The sequence below is a fragment of the Pistacia vera genome, unplaced genomic scaffold, assembly GCF_008641045.1.
Source record: "Pistacia vera cultivar Batoury unplaced genomic scaffold, PisVer_v2 Contig249, whole genome shotgun sequence".
NCBI lineage: Eukaryota > Viridiplantae > Streptophyta > Magnoliopsida > Sapindales > Anacardiaceae > Pistacia > Pistacia vera.
In genome coordinates, this window is record NW_022196056.1 from 1,075,113 (window position 1) to 1,091,574 (window position 16,462).

The 16,462-nt window shown below is 36.8% G+C and overlaps 1 pseudogene; it reads right to left on the minus strand.

The window, feature by feature from the left end:
- Nucleotides 1-7,715: 7,715 nt before the first annotated feature.
- LOC116132093 lies at nucleotides 7,716-9,732 on the minus strand (annotated as a pseudogene).
- Between the last annotated feature and the right edge of the window lie 6,730 nt (nucleotides 9,733-16,462).

Below are 16,462 nucleotides of genomic sequence, written 5' to 3' on the forward strand. Positions count from 1 at the left end.
GAAAAATATGCAAAAAATTTAGGCTTAAGAAAGCTTGTTTAGATGAATGGGAGTAGAGCTACCCTTAAGGTAACTGCTGCTGGAAGTCAAACATAGACCGAAGGATGTGAAACTAGTAAATATCTTTTTTATTTATTTACTTTTTTTTTTCGTGCTTAGTGTTCGGTCAATTTATCGTATTCAACGAATTCTTCATACTCTAAAGTTGACGATAGAAACGAAGCGAGAGTACTGACAGTAGCCATTACCAAGCAACGAGAGAGAGGGAGAGAAATTTGGAAGTTTGAATGGCTTATTGGCGCTCTTCACAGTCGTATCGTAATGGGTCCTAATCCAGGCTCCCTGATCCGGTACTCTGAACAGAAAATAGGCCATACTGGTGGGCTTTGGTGACCCAACTCTCGAAATTATAAGGTTGGGCCAAAACCCAGGGTGGCCGGTGCTGTTTTACAAACAAACTTTGAATAAAATTTATATTTTAAACTAAATTCGTTAAGAATTTATCTTAAATCTTTTAATCTACATTAAATTTAATTAAAATGTTCTCTCAGAAAGATCCTTGTGCATAGCATAAATGAAAAATGGCAATGATTTTGTTTGAGATTAGCTCTTTTTCAACTTAAATTTAACATTGTAATTATCCAAAATATGTGAATAGTACATTTTCAACAACTTTAAACTCTTTCTCAAAAGTTACGACCTTATAACTATGAGGTGTGCGTTAGCTAGTAGCTAGACTCCAAATGGGGTGAATTTTACCTGCAATGTCAGGGTTCGAATTGCACTGAAAGCACCTTGTAACCTTGGATACTTACTCGAGACCGATCTTACCTTAGAGTTAACAATGATTTTGTATCTAAACCATACAAATATAGTAGAAACCTATTAGCACTCTTAATTTTACTGTAATTTCATGTCAAGTATAATAAGTGAAGGCCATTTCTTGCATGAGAATGTTAAGGGCAATTCAAATCTTTGTAATATGCTTCTAAAGCTAACTCAAACCTCCCAAATCCCAATTATTTCATTGCAAACTACTTGGGACTGCAGATTAGAACCAGCTGGGATATGTTTTCTTCAAGCAACAAGATCTGATTTCAAGTGGGGCATCAAGATCAAATTGGCATCCCACTAACATAGTACATTAACCTTTTTTTTTTTATAACTTGAAAAGGTAAACAAGCCTGGTATAACTTGAATCTGCTCATTCAAAATTCAAATGAGACAAAGTTCTACTAATAATCAAGCCAGTAGACAGAGTTCTTGATAGTTTATAATATATTTCTTCTGTGTTGTAGTATATCGAAACATAGGGGAGACAATTAGCTTTACAATGACTTATATTTTTTTTATTTCCTTGGCAAAAATGTAACACAAAAGCTTCTCAAATTTAAAGTGACAGTGAATATTATCCAATGAAGACTTTATCTTTAGAATACTTAATTAGTAACGGTTACAATCGCTATGTGTCTTTCAGTAAAGAAGAAAGTTAAAACAGAGTTAATGAAGTTTGACAAGTAGAAGTGATTAAAGTAAAAAGCTTTATTCGATGAGCATATGGGTAAGCCACAATTTTGAGGCAGAAGGAATCAAGCAGCTTTTCCCCATAAGAGGCATCATTATGGGGTAATTAGTGAGTGTCTAGTGTCTACCTAGTTGTTGGCGTCTAGCACTTAACCCCAAAAATCCACCTTGGGAGGAAAACGGGTCAATTTGATTCATGACCCGACCCGACCTGTATGCATGCAGTAATAAAGATCATGACCATCCATCGCGTGATACATTTGTTAATAAGTTTACTAAATTTTACTGGACGGCAAAGCCTAATAAGTCTAGAACAGAGGGGCCCATTAAATTACTTCACCTATTGACATAGTGTTATTCTAATCCGACGGTGAGATGCTCCTCATTAAAATGGTCATGCACACTGCCATTAATTTATTTATATAGCAAATTTGTCCATATCAACAAGCTACAAATCTAGAATCACACTCTGAAGAAAGTGAGGAGCTCCTCTGCATCTTCACCTTCCTAGTTGTTTCAATTCTTGTCTCTTAACACCACCAGAAATGAGATTCTAACTCAGAAAAAAGCCCCAAAAAACCCACATTTTTTTAAGCTTAAACATCGTATTAGTATCTCTTCAACAATGGCTAAACCTAGAAACCAAAGAAAACCCACCAAGGAAATGCAACAGAATGAAAAAAACCTGCCTAAAAAACCAGAGAAACCAGCTTCTTGGGCAGTTGTAAGAGGCCTTTTCACTTGTAAACATCTCCAAGCACAACAGCAGCAGCAACAAAAGCAACCGGAGCAACAACAGCCGGAAGAGAAAAAGATAAAGCAAAAACAAAAGCAACAACAAGAACAAGCCCATGAGGAAGCTAACAAAAAAAGAAAGAAAATGAAGTGTTCGGCTCATTATGCAGCAACACAAAGGTGATGCACAGGCCTGAAATTGCAGCTCCCCAGAAGTCCAAAAGAAAAGGGCCTCCATGGGTTCAAGTAGTGGTAACAAGAAGCCTCAAGCAGATCCTGAAAGCTCCTCTGCAGGAACTCAATGGAGTGTTTCCTCTACCAATTCTTCACTTTCTGTTTACTTCTAATAATTCCTCCTCCTTAATGGTGGATCTTTGAGGAATGCCTTTAGGAGATTCTCTGGCTGTTATGAGTTTAGAATGGTGGTTGATCCTGTTCTTGGTATAACAGAGATCCTACTCTGAGAGGTAGTTTTATTCTTGTCCTGAATGTGGTGAGATCTTCATGAAAGCTGAACATTTGGAGCTTCATAAGCTGTTAGACATGCTGGTGCGTAGCTTCAATATTCTCTCTAACTAATCTATTAAAAAAAAGGTCTATTATTCATCAAATATATGTTTTTGTTTGAACCAAGTCTAATTTCAGCACTAAATTTTAGACTTTTCTGTCTTAAATTTACTTCAATCCTCTCTTGGACTACAGCATTTTTTTTCAACTTTTATCATTTATGGTGCTCTTTCTTATTTCAGTACCAATTGCATTGTTCAATGACAGTAACCAATTTGACTTTGTCTGGTTTGTGTACTAAAAATCAGTATCTGAACTGGGTCCAGAGGACACAAGCAGAACATAGGGAAATCATATTCCAGTCAAGCTGGCTAAAGAAACAAGCACCCATATGCAAGATTGACCGAATCCTCAAAGTCCACAACACTCAAAGAACATTTCCAAATTTGAAGAGTACCGAGAACTCAATCAAAGCCAAGGCCACCAAGCTGCCAAAGAAGCACCCTCGTGCATAGCAGATGGCAAGAACTCCTCAGGTTCCACTGCACAACCTTTTCATGTTCACTAGGCCTAACGGCTCATCCAACTTGTGCAACTCAGTTCCTCATGCAATGTATGAGCATTATCAAGAGCGGCTTTAAAGTTTCCCAAGAACCCAATAAAGATGTCCATAAAAATGGTATTTTGACAACTGCAACAAGTGGAAAAGCGCCTGATGAATCTGGAGTTGAAGATGGAAGTGACACGAGGCCATGCTGTTTGCAGGGTAATTGCAGGGAGAGTTAAGAAGGGAATTGAAGGTAACATGGAAGATTATGACTCGAGCTGGTGCCATGGGAATGTACTCGAATTTAGATGAGCTGAGTCTTAACCCAAAGGCCATTTTGCCTTGTTTGTTGTTATCTACAGAGGGTTTTAATTTAATCAAGTTGAATCTCTAATAACATTTTATAACCTTGTAAAACTTCTTGTTTTGTTCTGGTTGTTGATTTGGAAAGTAAAGCAATTCATAAAATCTTTGATCTTGAAGGGAGTAGTAGATGTACACGTGCAGTGGATGGCTCGGTGGTAATGGCTATCAACATTAAATATAAAATTTTCAGGACCATCTTGGGAGAAATCACCTTGATAGAGTTATAAATTTGGAATTGTGACTTTTCTCAGTTTCCACCCAACCCAATACGGGGCATTAATTCCACATTGGGCATATAAATTACAGAGTGTGTAACAGCAAGGAGTAATGTGCTGTTGTTTAATACTAGGAACAAAATTATCAGAAAGATAACAAAATTGTATTGTTTAGACATTGACCCACCTTGAGTTTTACAATCTTGGATACATTTACAAGACAGGGACGTGTTAATATGTAAGATGGGGTTGATTATTACATTTTGAAATTGCCTTGAAAATGGAAGTCTTTTGTTCTTCCCTTTCAATTTAATTTACATGAATAGACAAATAAACGACCATGACTGGAAGTTAAACTATCGCAGAGATTGTTGGAGAAGAGAAAGAAGAAAAGGGGTAAAGCCAGAAGGCAAGTTGATCTTCTGTCCATGTACTAGATGAGGTCCCTTTGCTTTTGTTGAATCCCTCACCAAAGTCCAAGATATATATTTTTGTCTCTTTTTTTAATTATAAACCCTTATTTCACACGCTTCTTACCAAGATTTCCAAGAAATTAATAAAAACAGGCTCACGCACGATGTAAAAGGAAATCTCTTCAGTTTATCTCTTTAAACATAATTATGACGCATAAATCTCATGTTTTCATCCAATTAATTACCCAATATGAAACTATGGTATCACAATAACACGTTTACAACAGGGTAGTACCGTCAGTGAATTCCAGCACAAAAATTGGTTGTTGTACATCATCTACATTCATGTAAAACGATCTTCCTCTTCAGAGTCAAACCCAATGATTAACCTGCCATCCTAACTTGAATATTTTATGAAATAGTGAGAATGGTTCAAACTAACAAAGACTTAATGCCCGTCGTAATCACTGAAGTTACGCAGTGAAGGACTGAGCTTATAATTCAAATGGTGGGGTGAAAGCTCTGGAAATTGCAGAGGCTAGTGCCAAATGGGACAGCGAGCATGCTTAGTGTTTGTTCTCTGGGCTTTTTGTAGCTGTTATTAACGGTCGCGCATGAGTTATTGAATTATGGGTACATTTGATTTGCCGCTAGATTCTGCCATTTCTTGACTCTTGTTTTGTACTCATTGCCTCATGATTGAGGTTTCTTGACTTCGTTAAAGCTGGTAAGCAACAAGGCATGGGCTTGAGAAGCACTACGTATCCTAAATTATTAAACAATTTCCTCCATTAATTCTGAAATTTAAAAAATCCCTAAATGGGATGCATGGATTCCACTAAGCAAATCCACGGGTAATCCGGTTTGGCCATGTAATCAATGTATTACTCATTAGTCAACATTTCGCTAGTAAAATGATGACTCAGCTTTGCGCCAGAAGGAATTTTTTAATACAAGTCTGGGTATGCTGTAGCTTTTGTGCAGTGGTTACAGTTACAGTCATTGGAAAGAGTAAAAAGAAAGAAATACACATGCTGGAAAGAGGAAAACACTATTCATAATGAGGACATTGGGGAGAAAAGAGAGTGTTGGTGAAATGATTGAGAAGAAAGCAACGTAGTATGAGAAAGACTGAAAGTCTGGTTTAAAAATAGGCAATACCACAAGCGTGGGAGAGTCTCAAGATTGGGCTCTGCATTAACAGTGATAAAGATAAAGAGGTGGTGGTGGGTGGGGTTGCGGGGCTACCACGACTATCTGAATAAGTGGGCCTACCCACGTTGCTTTGTTGACACGTCCTAATTTTTGAGTCTAGACCAGGGTCGACTCAACCTATCACCATCTTATCTCTGTGTTAAAAGGATATTATTGCTTGAGACAAACGAAAAATTATGCAAAAAATTTAGGGCTTAAAGAAAGCTTGTTTAGATGAATGGGAGTAGAGTACCCTTAGGTAACTGCTGCTGGAAAGTCAAACATAGACCGAAGGATGTGAAACTAGTAAATATCTTTTTTTATTATTTACTTTTTTTTTTGACATTAGTGTCGGTCAATTATTCGTATTTCAACGATTCTTCATACTCTAAGTGACGATAATATCGTATCCTCTATTTCATCTCGAACAATCATGATTGTATTTACGAATTCTTCATACTCTAAAGTTGACGACAAGATAAAACTCGTAACACCTCATTTCACATGGAACTCAAACTCATGAAACTCCTTTTTACTCTTTTACCATGAAGACATATGTGGTTAATATCTTTACTTTTATTGTCATTTTTAATCTTCACTCGCAATTTTAAGTTCTTCTGGAAAGAGGGTGGAACACATTGCAGATCAAATACATGCCCATTTGTAAGAGGGAGAGTCAGATGGTTGGGGCAGGGTAAAATTCATAAAATTGATTCTCATTTCTTGCCCTAGATTAATCACATGGTTCATTACATACAAAAAAGAACTTTTATTCGTTGTAGTGATTCACTTCGACACATGTTTTTCTTTGTTGTTCTCTCACTCTCTTCTGGCACAAAAATGAATGCGAGATAGCAGTCTTTAACAGGGCTGTAAAGAGTAATCAACCTGAGGCACCATTGACAAACCACCATGTAGAAACGAACAATCATGAAATAACAATTAAAAAGAAACACGAAAAGATATAGGAGAGAGAGGTACTGCACTAGAACTAGTTGGACTTTTGAATTAGAAGCAAGCAAATAAGATGAAAGCTCAATAATACCAGGAAAAGTCTCTAACCTTAATAATTTTGTCCTACCTGCGTGAGGTGGGAATGGATGATATGTGTCAACCAAGTCAAATAAAATATGAAGATCGTCAAACCATCCACCATTTCTAATCTCCTTTTTAGACCTTCAGCATATTTTTTTTCTTTAGTTAGTCTCTCATTCCCTTCTCAAATTCTTCACTTTCAATTATGGATCCTGTTCACAGAAAGCAGGAAAATGGAGCTCAGCACTTCGTTTGAAATCAAATATTCACACATGCACACACAACATTCAAGAAACAAAGTAGCGGCAAAGCAAAGTACAGCTCATTCATTCTCTAAATTTCAATTTATAGGTCCAAAATCCAGGGGCTCAATAAAAATTCCATTGATTTCCCTTCAGGAATTTAAGCGTGGTAAATGTCACTGCTATCTTTCAGGAGCTACCAAGGGCAATGTTAATTCAGTGGTTGGTAGTTCAACTGCTTGGCAGTGTTTGTGTCCAATTGGGGCAAATCATATTCAGGAATTCCGCCAGTGTCAGATGAAACTCATACAAACCAAAAGTAGGGTTGTTATTGTAATATATCTTTTAGAATCAGGAGTCGATATATAGTATAACATCATGAAAGACCTTTTTCAACTAACACTGCAAAAGCAACATCTAAACATGGAATACACCAAAAACATGGGAAAGGGATAGGAAATAGAAGGGTAATTTCCACATTAAATTTGACCTTGAAAGAAGGTTCTATGAGAATTTAAGCTTTCTCCCATAAATAGTCAACAATGCACCATATTTTAACCATAGATTAGTTGATGTTACTAATAAGCCATAGTATTAAAGCTAAACTAAGCCAAAATGATGCAGCCAAATGTATAACAGCCAACACATAAACAGGATATAACTTGAACAAGAAAGGTTAAGTACGATAAGGATGGAAACTAATGCCAAAGTGCAGAAAATTAATAAACTGAAATGCAACATCTCTTATTCTTGTTAGACTTTGATAGCAGTGGGACCTTCTAAGTGAGATCCTCCAGATATCAATGCCGCAGGATGTTTCTGCATCTAAAATTTCCATTAGCTCCAAACCATTTTTAGCTTGTAGTATTTAACCTAATGACTTAATTTCAAACGTTTGACAATAGCAGTTGCTTAATGCAATGTATAGGGGGATTTCTTAACTTGAAATCTCAATCCAGCTCATTCCTGCCTCTTTTGTGCCCAGTTTCTTACCAGCATTCCTCACTTTGCTTAAACTATCACATTTCCAATTCAGCATAAACGTTTGAAAGCATACAATATATGGAAGGGTCTTCTGGTGATGCTGCAATTAGTTGTTCAGAACAACACCAACCAGTTCAATATTCTTGTAAATTCCACAGGCCTTGAGCATGGAGCTCCAAATGTTTTGTCAGGCTCAAATGGCATGTCAGCAATCAGTTTCCTTGCCTCTTGGAGGATCCAGCTTGACCAAGAAGATCAACCATGCAATAATAATGCTCTAAATGAGGTTCCACTTCAAAATCAGCTTTCATGGACTTAAATATGGTCCATGCCTCTCCGACCAAACCAGCATGCTACAGGCAGAAAGAACACCTAGAAAGGTGACCTCATTTGGCTTCAATCCTGATTGTATATTCATTAAAAAATGTAATAGCTCCTTGGTTTCCATTCTGCCACACCCTACAATGATCCCAGTCCAAGACACAATGTCTCTTTCTGGCATATAGTTAAACAATGCTAAACCAGCCTCAATTTGACCACACTTTAAATACATATCAATAAGGACGTTAATGTAACTTCCTCTGTGTTGAATCCACTCAACAACAGTGTATGAACCTGCTTGCCCCTCAAGAGATGCCAAACTTGAACAAACCTTTAGAACACTTGAAATAACAAACTGGTCTACTTCAAGATCTGAACGTACATGTCTCTGAACAGTGAAAATGCTAAGAGTTCAATCCCATTAGCAACACCCATTATCAACCAGACCAAGCTACTATCTTTCTTTGGAAGCTTGTGAAACAGACCAACGCATTTTTTACATTTCCCAGTTTTGCATAGAGATCTAGAGAATGCTTCCTACAAACATATCTAACTGATACCCACTAGTGACTATCAAACCATGCACTTGAAGCCCAAGTCTCAAGTTAAGTAAGTTGATGCAGACTTCAAAGCACTACTAAAAGTGTAAGAATCATATACAGACCAGAGCTATGGATTTGTAAAGGAGACTCACAGCTGCTTCATTCTGTTCATTAATAGCATGCCAGAAAGCATAGAATTCAAAGTGCCAAGTTGTTAGAAGCCAAAGCATCGCAACTCAAGTATTGATCAAAAACCTAGCTTCACTAACACATTGCAATTTGAATACATGTCAACTAATGCCGAAACAGTGAAACAACTTGTTCAAAACCTGACTTAATAACATGACAATGAATCTGTTTCCCCATATCTAACAAACCAAGAGAACTGCACTGCTTTAGACTACAGGGTATGTTGAACTCTCAAGGTCTAAACCTTCTTTATGCATCATACACACAAATTCCAGCGCTTGCAAACTTCCACTGTCGCCAAACCAGCAATTATAGTATTCCAGGAAACAACATTCCTTGCTGGATTTGATGAAACAAAATGATTGCCTCCTCTATCAAGCTCTTTACAATACCCGAAATGATAGTATTCCAAGAGGTTGAATTCGCACTCAAAGCTTATCAAAAACTTTCCTGCATCTCCCAAACGTCCACATTAACATACATGTCCCAAAGGGTATTCATCAAAACGTGTCCTTCTTAAATTCTCTCTGAAATTCGTTTAGTATCAATCTACCCAGTTCAGATCTCCTGCCACAGCACATGCTTTTAAAACCGCAGAATACATAAACCCATTTGGCGTTCTAATTCAGACTCTAACATATACTCATATAATCGATAGCTTTGTCAGGTCTTGTTACTTGTATAAGCAGAGACCATAGCGGTCCAGGTAACAATATTCTTGTCAGGTATTTCATCGAACAGTTTCTGTGCGTCGTTTAAAAAGGTGAAGTCTACGTACATCGAGAGCAAATTGTTGGCAACGAAGATATTGTGAGAAAACCCATGTTTGATTACGTAAGAGTGAAGTGATTTCCCTTGTTTGATAGATTGAATTCGACCACAGTGGCGCAAGGCTACCATGATATGTTTCAAGCCCATGGCTGTCCATGATAGATGAGAGCTCATAGGCTATCATCAAAAGTTTTCAGTGCATTGCAATACCGAATAAGAAGCGTTAAGCAGCGAGTGTAGTACGGTGAGGTAAGTATATACTCGTTATCAATAAACTTTACAACAAGATCATGGGGTTTAAAATTTAAGTTTTTCAAAAATTAAGATTTCAGATTTATTTAGTTTTGTAAACCTTATATTTTAGGATTTTGGAGTTTTAATAAACTACTCCGTTTCAATATACTGTATATGTCGTTTTAAAATTATTATTTTTTTCTAAAATAAATGTCGTTTGACAAAAAAGTTGAGCGACCCCTTCTCTCTTTTTGGTTTTATGGCCTTGGTCTCCTCTCTTTTTCTTTTTCTTTTTTTTGTTGCCTCCTTGTCTCCTCTCTCTCTCTCTCTCTCTTTTTGTTTCTTGGTATGCCCTTTATTTTCAGCAAATTCAAAATCCCTCTTGTCTCAATTTTGAGTCTGTCACCGCAGCTTAAACTGATATTGATCTTAGCTTGTTATAGAGAACCAGAAACACAACCCATGTAAGCCTCTTCTACATCTCTCAGTTTATATATTGTGTTTTTGTTCATTCTTTCAAACACCATTAACTCTTCCTCAGCTATGTCATCAACTTCATTAGTAGCTTCTAATGTTGGAAGAACATTCAAATCGATTTCCCCAAGCACATATCTTCTACTATGACATTGTTCACCCATGGTGATTAGTGAAAAAAAGAGATAAAATAAGGTGGCAAAAGAAAAAATACTTAAATTTAGAAGGTGTTATTGCTATAATGGCGTAATGAGAGAAAGAGTAATACGGCATAATGAGAGGGAAAATACTGTAAAACCAAAAATTTTCCCACCCGACTTTGAGAGGAAAGAGTAATTTTAAATTTGATAATTTGTCAAATTGTTAATTTTTCAATAATTGAAGAGTAAATAAGAGCCGACAAAGTAGGAGAGAGAAAATTTGAGTAGCTTTTGTTAATGTAAAAGAGTGCTAACAAATTATTGACGATGATTTGTTTACATTAAAAAATTACTTTCTTATAAGAGAGAAGTATATCATCATAGTTTATTAAAAATTGTGTAATTTGTTAAAACGATAGATATTTTGAAATGGAGGGAGTAAATGTTATAAGAATTTTCTTTTTATGAAACTTATATTTTAGAGTTTTTAAAATATATATTTGATGTTTTTCTTTTAAAGATTTATTTTATTTTTGTAATGTGTCATACACAAGTCAAAGTTAGCACCAAATATAAGGACATCTGGTATCCTTGGTACTTTCTGTACTTTATGGATCTAACTTCACGAGTTTAGGAGTGTGAATAGCTTCCATCGTATGATTGTTGGAAGTTTTTTTTTTTTTTTTTAGCAACCGAGGAAAGAGTTGGTCTCAGAACCTGTTGATGCGTGATTTTGACACCAACCAAACGCACGTGTGAAATACTGAGCAGGCCCAGAAGACACACATGAATGTGAAAATAAGAGTAAATGCGATGAAAACATAGTTTAAAGTGGTTTGGATGCTAAGGAAGCGAATCCTACGTTCACTGATTTTTGTATTAATTATAGAGGTCAAGTCGCGTTAGCAGACTGACTTATAAATAATTGTACAAGAGAGAGAATGCTATATATTTTTTGAGAGAGAGTAGCCAATCCCTGTAACGCCCCGCTTGAGGTACGTTGTTATTGTTTCCTCTTTTTCCCTTAATCGAGTTGGTTTTTTGTTAATATTATTTGTTTGAGTGTTGTGTTGATGTTTGCCCTGAAAATTGGACGAAAACAGAAGAAGTTCAGTCTGCCGTGCTTCGCCGGGGCGAAGAAGAAGCTTCGCCGCGGCGAAGATGTGTTGAAAACAAGGGGAACTCCCTGGAAAGTTTCGCCGCGGCGACAGATGTTTCTTCGCCGCGGCGACGGGCCGAATAAAAGGTTGATTGAGTTTTAGATATTTTCTTCCTTAAGGACAATTTGACCTTTCTACCCCTAATTAGCAGGAAAAGTGGGGAGTTAATTGTAAGGATTTTTCATGGAGAATAGGTTGAGATAGCCATAAGACTTAATCACATGGTTACATTACATACAAAAAAAGAACTATTTATTCGTTAGTGTATTCACTTCGACACATGTTTTTCTTTTTGTTGTTCTCTCACTCTCTTCTGGCACAAAAATGAATGCAGATAGCAGTCTTTAACAGGGCTGTAAAGAGTAATCAACCTGAGGCACCATTGACAAACCACCATGTAGAAACGAATCAATCATGAAAATAACATTAAAAAAAGAACCACGAAAAGATATAGGAGAGAGAGGTACTGCATCTAGAACTAGTTGGACTTTTGAATTAGAAGCAAGCAAATAGATGAAAGCTCCAATAATACCAGGAAAGTCTCTAACCTTAATAATTTTGTCCTACATGCGTGAGGTGGGAATGGATGATATGTGTCAACCAAGTCAAATATAACTATGAAGAATCGTCAACCATCACCATTCCTAATCTCCTTTTTAGACCTTCAGCATATCTTTTTTTTTCTTTAGTTAGTCTCTCATTCCTTCTCAATTCTGCACTTTTACAATTATGGATCCTGTTCACAGAAAGCAGGAAAATGGCTCAGCACTTCGTTTGCAAATCAAATATTCACACATGCACACACAACATTCAAGAACAAAGTAGCGGCAAGCAAAGTACAGCTCATTCATTCTCTAAATTGCAATTATAGGTCCAAAATCCAGGGCTCAATAAAAATTCCATTGATTTCCCTTCAGGAATTTTCAAGCTGGTAAATGTCACTGCTATCTTTCAGGAGCTACCAAGGGCAATGTTTAATTCATGGTTGTAGTTCAACTGCTTGGCAGTGTTTGGTCCAATTATGGGCAAATTCATATTCAGGAATTCCGCCAGTGTCAGATGAAACTCATCAAACCAAATAGTAGGGTTGTTATTGTAATATATCCTTTTTAGAATCAGGAGTCGATATATAGTATAACATCATGAAAGACATTTTTCAACTAACACTGCAAAAGCAACATCTAAACATGGAATACACCAAAAACATGGGAAAGGGATGGAAATAGAAGGGTAATTTCCACAATTATTTGGACCTTGAAAGAAGGTTCTATGAGAATTTAAGCTTTCCTCCCATAAATATGTCAATGCACCTATTTTAACCATAGATTAGTTGATGTTACTAATAGCCTATATAAAGCTACTAAGCCAAAATGATGCAGCCAAATGTATCAACAGCCAACACATAACAGGATATAACTTGAACAAGAAAGGTTAAGTACGATAAGGATGGAAACTAATGCCAAAGTGCAGAAATTAATAAACTGAAATGCAACATCTCTTATTCTTGTTAGACTTTGATAGCAGTGGTTACCTTCTAAGTGAGATCCTCCAGATACATATGCAGCAGGATTGTTTCTGCATCTAAAGATTTCCATTAGCTCCAAACCTATTTTTAGCTTGTAGATTTAACCTAATGACTTAATTTCAAACGTTTGACAATATGCAGTTGCTTAATGCAATGTATAGGGGGATTTCTTAACTTGAAATCTCAATCCAGCTCATTCCTGCCTCTTTTGTGCCCAGTTTCTTACCAGCATTCCTCACTTTGCTTAAACTATCCCACATTTCCAATTCAGCATAACGTTTGAAAGCATCACATATATGAAGGGTCTTCTGGTGATGCTGCAATTAGTTGTTCACAACAACACCAACCAGTTCAATATTCTTGTAAATTCCACAGGCCTTGAGCATGGAGCTCCAAATTGTTTTGTCAGGCTCAAATGGCATGTCAGCAATCAGTTTCCTTGCCTCTTGGAGGCATCCAGCTTGACCAAGAAGATCAACCATGCATAATAATGCTCTAAATGAGTTCCACTTCAAAATCAGCTTTCATGGACTTAAATATGGTCCATGCCTCTCCGACCAAACCAGCATGTCTACAGGCAAAAGAACACCTAAAAGGTGACCTCATTGGCTTCAATCCTGATTGTATCATCTCATTAAAAAATGTAATAGCTTCCTTTGGTTTTCCATTCTGCCACACCCTACAATGTCCCCAGTCCAAGACACAATGTCTCTTTCTGGCATATATTAAACAATGCTAAACCAGCCTCAATTGACCACACTTTAAATACATATCAATAAGGACGTTAAGACTTCCTCTGTGTTGAATCCACTCTTAACACACAGTGTATGAACCTGCTTGCCACTTCCAAGAGATGCCAAACTGAACAAACCTTTAGAACACTTGAAATAACAAACTGGTCTACTTCAAGATCTGACGTACCATGTCCTGAACAGTGAAAATGCTAATGAGTTCAATCCCACTTTAGCACACCCATTATCAAACCAGACCAAGCTACTATCTTTCTTTGGAAGCTTGTGAAACAGACCCAACGCATTTTTTACATTTCCCAGTTTTGCATAAGGATCTAGGAGAATGCTTCCTACAACATAATCTAACTGATACCCACTAGTGACTATCAAACCATGCACTTGAAGCCCAAGTCTCAAGTTAGTAAGTTGATGCAGACTTCAAAGCACTACTAAAAGTGTAAGAATCATATACAGACCAGAGCTATGGATTTGTAAAGGAGACTCACAGCTGCTTCATTCTGTTCATTAATAGCATAGCCAGAAAGCATAGAATTCCAAAGTGCCAAGTTGTTAGAAGCCAAAGCATCGCAACTCAAGTATTGATCAAATAGCCTAACTGCTTCACTTAACACATTGCAATTTGAATACATGTCAACTAATGCCGAACAGTGAAACAACTATGTTCAAAACCTGACTTATAACATGACAATGAATCTGTTTCCCCATCTACAAACCAAGAGAACTGCATGCTTTTGACTACAGGGTATTGTGAACTCTCAAGGTCTAAACCTTCTTTATCATAACACACAATTCCAGCGCTTGCAAACTCCACTGTCGCCAAACCACAATTATATATTCCAGGACACAACATTCCTTGCTGGCATTTGATGAAACAAACTGATTGCCTCCTCTATCAAGCCTTCTTTACAATACCCTGAAATGATAGTATTCCAAGAGGTTGAATTCGCACTCAAAGCTTATCAAAAACTTTCCTTGCTCTCCCAACGTCCACATTTAACATACAGTCCAAAAGGGTATTCATCAAAACTGTGTGATTCTCTAAATTCTCTCTGAAATTCGTTTATGTATCAATCTACCCAGTTCAAGATCCTGCCACAAGCACATGCTTTTAAAACCGCAGAATACATAAACCCATTTGGCGCTTCTAATTAGACTCTAACATATACTCATATACTGATAGCTTTGTCAGTTCTTTTGTTACTTGTAAGCAAGACCATAGCGGTCCAGGTAACAATATTCTGTCCGGTATTTCATCGAACAGGGGCATTAATTCCACATTGGGCATATAAATTCAGAAGTGTGTAACAGCAAGGAGTAATGGTGCTTGTTTAATATCTAGGAACAAAATTATCAGAAAGATAACAAAATTGTATTGTTTAGACATTGACGCACCTTGAGTTTTACAATCTTGGATACATTTACAAGACAGTGGACGTGTTAATATGTAAGATGGGGTTGATTATTACAGTTTTGAAATTGCCTTGAAAATGGAAGATGCTTTTGTTCCTTTCCCTTTCAATTTAATTTTACATGAAATAGACAAATAAACGACCATGACTGGGAAATTAAACTAGTCGCAGAGATTGTTGGAGAAGAAGAAGAAGAAAAGGGGTAAAGCCAGAAGGCAAGTTGATCTTCTTGTCCCATGTACATGAGGTCCCTTTGCTTTTGTTGAATCCCTCACCAAAGTCCAAGATCATATATTTTTGTCTCTTTTTTTAATTATAAACTCCTTATTTCACACGCTTCTCTTACCAAGATTTCCAAGAAATTTAATAAACACAGGCTCACGCCACGATGTAAAAGTGAAATCTACTTTCAGTTTATCTCTTTAATACATAATTATGACGCATAAATCTCATGTTTTTCATCCAATTAATTACCCAATATGATACCTATGGTATCACAATGACAACGTTTACAACATGGAGTAGTACCGTCAGTGAATTCCAGCACAAAAATTGGTTGTTGTACATCATTCTACATTCATGTTTAAAACGATCTTCCTCTTCAGAGGTCAAACTCAATGATTTAACCTAGCCATCCGTAACTTGAATATTTTATGAAATAGTGAGATAATGGGTTCAACTAAACAAAGACTTAATGCCTTGTCGTAATCACTGAAGTTACCGCAGTGAAGGACTGAGCTTATAATTCAAATGGTGGGTGAAAGCTCTGGAAATTGCAGAGGCTAGTGCCAAATGGGACAGCGAGCATGCTTAGTGTTTGTTCTCTGGGCTCCTTTTGTAGCCTGTATTATTTAACGGTCGCGCATGAGTTATTGAAATTTATGGGTACATTTGATTTGCCGCCTAGATTCTGCCATTTCTTGACTCTTGTTTTGTACTCATTGCCTCATGATTTGAGGTTTCTTGATCTTCGTTAAAGCTAGTTAAGCAACAAGGCATGGGCTTGAGAAGCACTACGTATCCTAAATTATTAAACAATTTCCTCCATTAATTCTTGGAAATTTAAAAGAATCCATAAATGGGATGCATGGATTCCACATAAGCAAATCTACGGGTAATCCGGTTTGGCCATGTAATCAATGTCATTACTCATTAGTCAACATTTCGCTAGTAAAATGATGAC